Source organism: Nelumbo lutea, chromosome 1 (genome assembly GCF_056320005.1).
Source record: "Nelumbo lutea isolate HS-2025 chromosome 1, American lotus-T2T, whole genome shotgun sequence".
In the NCBI taxonomy this organism is placed as follows: Eukaryota; Viridiplantae; Streptophyta; class Magnoliopsida; order Proteales; family Nelumbonaceae; genus Nelumbo; species Nelumbo lutea.
The window spans coordinates 70966704-70975016 of NC_142684.1; positions in this window are offsets into that span (position 1 = coordinate 70966704).

Sequence of the window (8313 nt, forward strand, 5' to 3'; positions counted from 1 at the left end):
ACTTAAAACCATTATTTATATAATTCTAACCGGAGATAGGACCAGAAACATAAAAAGTGGGCCCTCCCCCATTAAAACTTGAATGTAAGGGTGCAAAAACCTCTTGTGCCAAAGTATTCAGGATTTTTTATTTTTTGGGTTGGGTTCAGGCCTAGTTTTTAAGTAGCCCGAACCCGACCCAAGCTCTGCTCTAGTATACACCTTTTCTAACATATATATGTATATGTGTGTATGTACATGTAAATTTTTGTATACATATTTATGTTTGGGCCTACGCTGATCATAAACCCAACTCAACTTGCTCAACTTGCACCCCTACTTGAAAGTCCCACTAAAAATCTTAAGGACCACTCTCGAATGGTCATTTGTCTCATTTACGTAATGACTTTTCATGACTAAAATGGTCATTGTCTTATTTACTTATGAGAAAAACATGAATAAATGCACTTATTCAGATAAATATTTCCCAGAAAACATGTACCTAGTTAAATAACTTCTTGAAAAGCAAACGAGCCCTTTTGTTTAGACCCAAACCTTGCCACTCCATTTCTCTCCAAACCCTACCTCTTTTACTCCCATCTCATTTTCTTGTTTAACACCCCCCACCCCAAAAAGAAGAAAATAAAATTCTGGTTCCTCCATTACCTGCACAGATCTAAATCGAAGTGGCTAGTCTGACAAAAAAATCATGAACCGATCCATTGGCATGTTCAATCAAGTTCTAAAAACCAAAGGGTGTTAAAAACCTGCCAAATCTAGTCAATTGGCCAATTCAACCAAAGAACATATGAACCGGTCCGGTATCATAAAACCAACCTTTTATTTTTTTCAATATGAAAATTTCTTGAGGCCATAACTTTTTCAATATGAAAATTTGTTGAGGTCCGGTATCATAATTTCTTTTAATTTTGGGTAACTTTTCATGGTCTACACAGTCCAAAGATCCAAAGGCAACTTGTCTCACAATTTTTGTCAAAATTCACCTTTTTAACTTCAAATCTTAATTTCTAGTAAAAAAATCAAACCTAAAATAAAAATGCATATATTATATGCAAAAATAATTATATATTCTAAAATATATATATAATCAGTATTATGATTATGTATATTACTCATATATAATCTATAGGATGACATGTCAACAAGTCGACCAATTTGATCGGACTAATTGACACTGCATTCAAATTGTATTACAGAATTCAAAAATTAGTACATATAAAGACAATTGGATCTATGTTTTGTCAGATGTTGAAAATTCCAATATATAGGGGCCTAATCATTTATAATTCCATGGAATCAGGGTGGAAATGGAACACTGTGGATGACAAAAGCAAAGTATAATTATAAAAGCTACGAGGATCAATATTGATTTGGGACAAATCGCCCAACTTCATTGCTGGAAGATAGCTTAGACGACTGGTAATGAGATCGTCAGACCGATCTGTAGAGATTGGAGTACCCGGGGGTTTGGACCGAGGTTAGGCATTCCCATGTTTAAGTTAGCTGATCTAGAGAGCAATGAAGCAAAGAAATTTATAAAGCAAGAGAGATGGTTTTGCACTTAATCATGCATTCATTATACAGACATGGAGGTGCCCTTTTATAGGCCTCAGGCTCGAAGAATCGTGTCTGAGATATCTAGAAGAAATAGGCCTTATCAACTCATTATCTTCAACGAACGTGTCTAAGATATCTAGGAGCAATAGGCCTTATTAACTCATTATCTTCAAGGAACGTTGTACCGGTGTTGGCGATGATCCTTATCCAATCTCTCTGAAGTGTGCGAGGACCGAGGTCACCCCTGCCTGTCACGTAGGTCGGTACCTCAAAGGTTAGCTAGCTACTTAAGTCAAAGGTTCCCCAAACCAGGGAGGTCAACCCAGCATTCGAAGTCATTGGTTTGTTCTCTCAAAGTGATGTGCTCTACTTTACACCGCTATGGAGTGAACCGCCGATCTTACATCGGTCGAGATGTAAGTCCAGCTAGTCGTCTTATGCCAACTTGGCTGGGTGCAACCGGTCCCCACGTCGCGTCAAGGTATCATTAAATGGTTCAATTGCCCCTCACTAGCGAGTCTGAGGTGATAAGCTCAACGAAGGGAGTAACTCAGTTCAGGGTGATTATGGCTTGACATTTGATGCCGGTTCCTTATTAGGTCGCAATTGAAGATCGAACCGATTCGGCCACCTTGGGTCATGTGTTGCACATGTTGATGCCATGCAGTGATTAAGCTCCGCGAATGTAAAAAATGCGTTAAGTTCATTTTTGGGCCTCGGAAGACGAACCATCACACCGTTTTGATCCATCGGATTGAATCGATCTCGACTGTCAATTGACCTAGTTCCCCATCTATAAATAGGGGCCCTTGAGGGGTCCCATTTGCATCTATTTTCTAGGCTTCGAGTGAGGTCAAAGAGGATTATGATTGGAGAGCTTAACATGGTTAATTGAGGTCAGCGAGGTCAGTTCTCTTAGTAATTCAATGAGTCCTTTCCTTTTCTTCCCTTTTCCTTTCTGTCTTTTTAAGTTATATCTAGTAGTAGGTCTAAAGGAGAGGGACGAAGGGTTGTTCATGCCAAGGGTCCTCAGCACAAGAACAGAGAGGCTCCCATAAAGGGGCCTCAACCCCACGTCGACAACCTAAATCCTAGATGGAATTTGGTCCAACGAAGTTAACTGCTGAGGACGTGCTTCACCTAGCAACCCGATATAGGATCCCTAACCAATTTGGTCTTAACCTTTCCGTCTCCAAGCAAATGCCCTGGGATCATGAGAAAGACGAGCTCTATGTGTTTGAGGAGGATTTGAAAGCCAAGCTTAAGTTTCCTCTTCACCCCTTCATCTCCGAGGTTAAGAACTACTATGACATTAACCTAGCTCAACTCCACCCTATTTCCATCAAAACCATGGTCGGCACTACCTCTTTCTGCCACTGCTTTGAGTTTCCTTTAACCATCTAGACTTTTACCGGCTTGTGTCAACTGAAGTGAAACCTTGACAAGGAATTCCACTTCTACTTGTCCTACCGACCTTGCTGTAAACGGTTAGGTGTCTTCCCTCCAAGGTGCCGGCTTCAAAGAGGAGGAATTTATTCGATTCCATGGGCAAAGGGCGGCCCTTCACCTCGGAATTAAAGACAGCCATTAGGGACATCAAAAATGACTCAGCCTTGAGTGAGTGTCTGCAAGAAAGGATGCAGGTCCTAGTCGCTAGGAAGTCACTCATCAGTGAGTTCCTAGCCGAGGAGGAGCTGATCTGAGCCAAGCTGAGTCTCCCCAGTAGGTTACTCCTATCTGTACCTTGGTTTTGCTACATTTGTTTCACCACTGATGGAGGGTGATTTGGCTCGACCTCGTAGCACAGGTACACGTGGGCATGACTCTGCTTAAACAGTGATTCAGCATGACAGCGCAACGAGCGTGAACACAACTCGGAGGGAAAGTCCCATCAAGTTCAGCACGGCAACTCGGCAGGTAAACTACTCGCCGAAAGTCGCCTTGCCTGCACCTACCCCCTGGGGTTAAGGCGCTTCGGGGGGTCCCGAGTTCGGGGCACCCAGACCCCTTTTGAGACCTGAGCTCCCCCCAATGGACATCGGGTCACTCCCATGCAAGAACGCACCGATTCTTCTTTGGACGCCCCGAGGCACAAACACCTTGGGTCAGCTAGCTCAGCATAACCAGCTACAGGCGGCCCATCACTCAAAGGACAGTCCAACTCAGGGTAATTCGTAGAAGAGCAGTTCGGTATACCACAGGAGGGCTTCCTGCCCGACCGCCGTACCCAACAAACCTGCGGACAGCAGGCATGTCCCCCTCGCCGCGCCTGCCACCTTTAGAAAGGTGTCCCGCACCTGACATGCACGTACCCTACAATGACGGCCCCACGCGTGCCACATCAGCCCTGCCTATAATGGCTGTGGCAGACTGACAGTGGCGGTTATACCTGCCCTGTCAGAGGTCAGAAGGCCTAAAGCAACAAAATTCAGTTATAAGGGGCTTATTCTCAAAGAACAAGGTATCTTCAATCACTCGCGTAACCCACACTCTTAGCCTTCGTTTTCCTTCAGCTTCTTGCACACAATACTAACTTAAGCATCGGAGAGTTCCCACTGGGAAACCCCCAGGGAGTTCTTCCCCTTTCCTCTCGTTTCAGGTGCCTCTCAGGAGCCACCCGAGTGCCAGCTAGGAGTGACCGGATTGCGCTACATCATTTGGCGCCGTTTATGGGAAACGCTTCAAAAGGCCTTTCTCTCTAAACTCTTTCAGTTCTTTCCCTCATTGAAACAATCCAACGCTCATGGCTTCCTCTAGCAACGTCAGATGAAGCACGGAAATGGATAACTCCAGTGAACAACCCCAACTTTCTACTGTCTGTTTCGGACAGTTCATCGTCCCCCTCTCAGCGGACGAAATCCCCAGCCTGAATGTGCCTCTCAGAATGGCACCTGTCATCGCCCCACTCCCTGCTACAGTCGGAATGATGTTCACCGAACCTTCGGTCGTGCCCCCAGTGGCCAGCCCGAACCAGCTGGAGGACCTGATGCAGTGCATGAGGGCCATGCAGACTCAAATGCAATAGTTCCAACAACTTCAGCTCTATCAACAACACGTACTGCACCAGGTCACCCAGTATTAGTATCAGCAGCAGTTCCCCCAACTGCTCCAACCTCAGCTTCAGCAGCCTCAGCTCCCGCCTCAGCGCCCAGCCTTGCAACAAGTCAAGTCTCGCCGCCATAATGAGCACCCCTTCGGCCAAGGAGAGGCCCCCCCAAAATCTTCCAAAAAATCAGGCCTCCCCCCGCGGCAGACAGGAGAAACCGGCTACCCCGATCTCGCCGCGGACGGACAGGTCGGGAGGACCCCGGCTCGACAGGTCTACATCACCTTGATAGTCAAAGTTTGGAACGTTGATCCTTGAAAACCGGTTCAAGATTCTGGCAACAGACTCCAAGCAGGACCCCTCTGTCCACAACCATCACAAGCAGACCGAGCTACTTCCAGTGCAAACCATTCTGAACAGCGCAGAGGTGAGCAGCACGAACGCCGAACCCACCAAGAGGCAGAGATGCCACCGCCGAGCTTGCCGATCCGTCACCCGGGATTTGCCCAAGCTCATGGGCAAAGAAGAGGTAATCTCGACTTAGATCAAAGCTCGCCTCCTCTCAGTTCCATCCCCCCTGTCATCCGAACTCCTGGCAGTCCCGATGCCCAAAGATTTCAAGCTCCCTCCTCTTGACAAGTATGACGGGTCGTTTGACCCGAATGATCATGTAGATGCCTTTCAGTCACAGATGCACCTGGCGAGAGCCAGTGAGTTGTGCAAGTGCATGGTATTCTCCACCACTTTTAGAGGAGCCACCCGCACGTGGTACCAGAATTTGGCACCTGGGTTGATAAGAAGCTGAGTGCAGTTCGCACAAACCTTCACGTCCCACTTCGTCACCAGCAAACGATGCCCGCGAACTGAAGAAAGCCTCCCCAGCATAGTGCAGAGAGAAGGAGAGTCCATCAAGGGCTATATCAAATGGTTCAACGATGCCTGTATGTAGATACCGCACCTGGACCCCGCCGTACGCTTTGCAGCAGCCAAGAAGGGCGTGACACACAAAGAGTTCAAATGGCACATGGTCGTCAACTAGCCCGCGATCATAATCGAGTTTCTGAAGCTTGCGGACAAGTTCATAGTCATCGAAGAGGAGATCAACCAAAAGCACAAGGGCGCACCAGAAAAAAGAAAGAGGGAAGGAGAGCCTTCCAATCAAGGGGACAACTGAAAGAAAAAGGAAACAGTTCAGGGGGCAAAGCTGGGTCAATTGTTCCGAGCTCCTGTAGCGGACCGAGCTGATTACACCCCACTGAACCCAAAATCCTGATGGCGATCAAGGATGCCCCGTACGTGAAATGGCCACCCCATCTGAGAGGGAATCCCAATGAAAGAAAGAAGGGTCTGTATTGCAGTTTTCACAAAGATCACGGTCATAGTACCAAGAGTTGTAAAAACCTCCACAACGAGATAGAGGAGCTCATCCATCATGGATATTTGAGAAACTTTGTACAAAATAATAATAATCATAATAATAAGACAGGTCGGCAAGGGGAGCATGGTAAGGATGCTCCCAAGTCCACCAGCAGGCCGGCCGAACAGTCGAAGAGGCAGCCTCGGGAGGAGAGGCCAGTTCGGGGGACCATCCACATGATAATGGGAGGTTCAATCGTTGCGGGTTGCACTTTAGCAGCAGCTCGGACGTCAGTTTGTGAGGCCACTCGGGAAGAGCAGAACCCCCCAAAGCGGCCGAAAAAGGGGGACCCGATTTTCTTCACGAAAGACGATGCGCGAGGGGTCCACTATCCCCACGATGATGCGCTCGTAATAAAACTAAGAATCAACAATTTCGAGGTCAGACGTGTACTCGTTGACTCAGGCAGCTCAGCCGACATTCTTTTCAAAGCTGCGTTCGACCAACTTCAGTTGCAGAGAAGCGACCTGAAGCCTATAGACACCCCTTGGGAAAATAACAGTACTTGTAGAAGTCGGCACATGTCCTTGTGTGGTCAGTTTCAAACACGACTTCCTGGTGGTCGCGACCCCCTCCCCTTACAATGCCATAATAGGTCGACCAATCACCCATGTCCTACGGGCGGTGGTCTCCACTAACCATTTGGCTATGAAGTTCCCAACAGACTTTGGTGTGGGAGTAGCCCGGGGCGACCAGCTCGAGTCCCGCAAGGGCTATGTTGCCCCCCTGAAGGGGAAAACCAAGGTGGCAAACGACCTCGAACTGGAGCGACCCATGGAGCAAGGCGAAGAGCGAGCCACATCCACGGAAGAAACAGTCGCGGTCCTGACCTTAGCAGCAGACCCAGCTCGGACGCTTCAGATCGACGCTTCCGTCCAGGAGCCCCTACGATCCGAACTGGTAAGCTTCTTACTTCAAAATTTAGATATTTCATGGTCCGCGGTGGAGATGCCCGGTACAGACCCCAACCTTATAACTCACAAGTTGAATACTGACCCTGTAGTTAGGCCCGTTAGACAAAAGAAACGCAACCTATCCCCGGAGCAGTGGAAAGCGGTCGACAAGGAGGTCGAGAAGCTCCACGCAACTGACTTCATAAGAGAAGTCCACTACCCCAGCTAGGTAGCCAACCCCGTCCTGGTAAAGAAGGTCAACGGCAAGTGGCGGATGTGCATCGACTACTCTGACCTAAATTGGGCTTGCCCGACAGACTACTTCCCGCTCCCCAGAATTGACCATTTGGTGAACGCGACCTCAGGGCATGAGTTGCTAAGTTTCTTGGATGTCTATTCGGGCTATAACCAAATCAAGATGGACCCGGCGGACGAAGAAAAGATTGCCTTCATCACGGAATTCAGCCTGTACTATTACAAGTCCATGCCCTTCGAGTTGAAAAACGCAGGAGCAACCTTTCAAAGGCTTGTAAATAAATTGTTTGCACCGATAATCGACAAAAAAGTAGAATGCTATGTAGACGACATGGTCATCAAAACTCAATTCTCGCATGAATTAATACAAGACTTGCATTCCGTTTTTGAAATTCTGCGTAAGTTCAATATGAGACTGAAACCAAACAAATGTGTATTTGGTGTGACCTCGGGCAAGTTCCTAGCATACATCGTTAACCGGCGTGGCATTGAAGCCAATCCGGATAAGATTAAGGTCATCTTAGACATGAGACCACCCCGTAAGTTGAAGGAGGTTTAGAGGTTGAATGGCCGCATAGCCACCCTGAGTCGCTTCATGTCCAAATCGGCGAACCGTTGTCTGCCGTTCGTTAAGGCAATCAAGAGCAAAGGGTTCGAGTGGACCCAAGACTGACAGCTCGCATTTGACGAGCTCAAGAAATACCTCGCTAGGGTGTCGATCTTAACCTGGCCCGATGAGGGCGATGTTTTAGGACTGTACCTCTCGGCAAGTGACAAAGTGGTCAGTTCGGAATTAATAAAAGAAGTAGATCGGGCTCAATGACCAATCTATTATGTTAGTAAAGTATTGCAGGGAGCAGAGACGAGATACCCAAAGATAGAAAAGCTAGCATATGCACTGGTAATCGCAGTTCGGAAGCTCCGCCCGTACTTCCAAGCTCACATTGTTATCGTTCTCACCGACAAACCTCTGAGGTAAGTCTTACTTAAGCCCGAGGTCTCTGGTCGGCTGACGAAGTGGGCCATTGAGCTCAGCGAGTACGACCTCCAGTACAAGCCGCGAACTGCCATTAAGGCCCAAGCCTTAGCAGATTTCATCATCGAATGCACATTCAGCTCTGAAGCCCCCAGGCCGGTTGAGCATG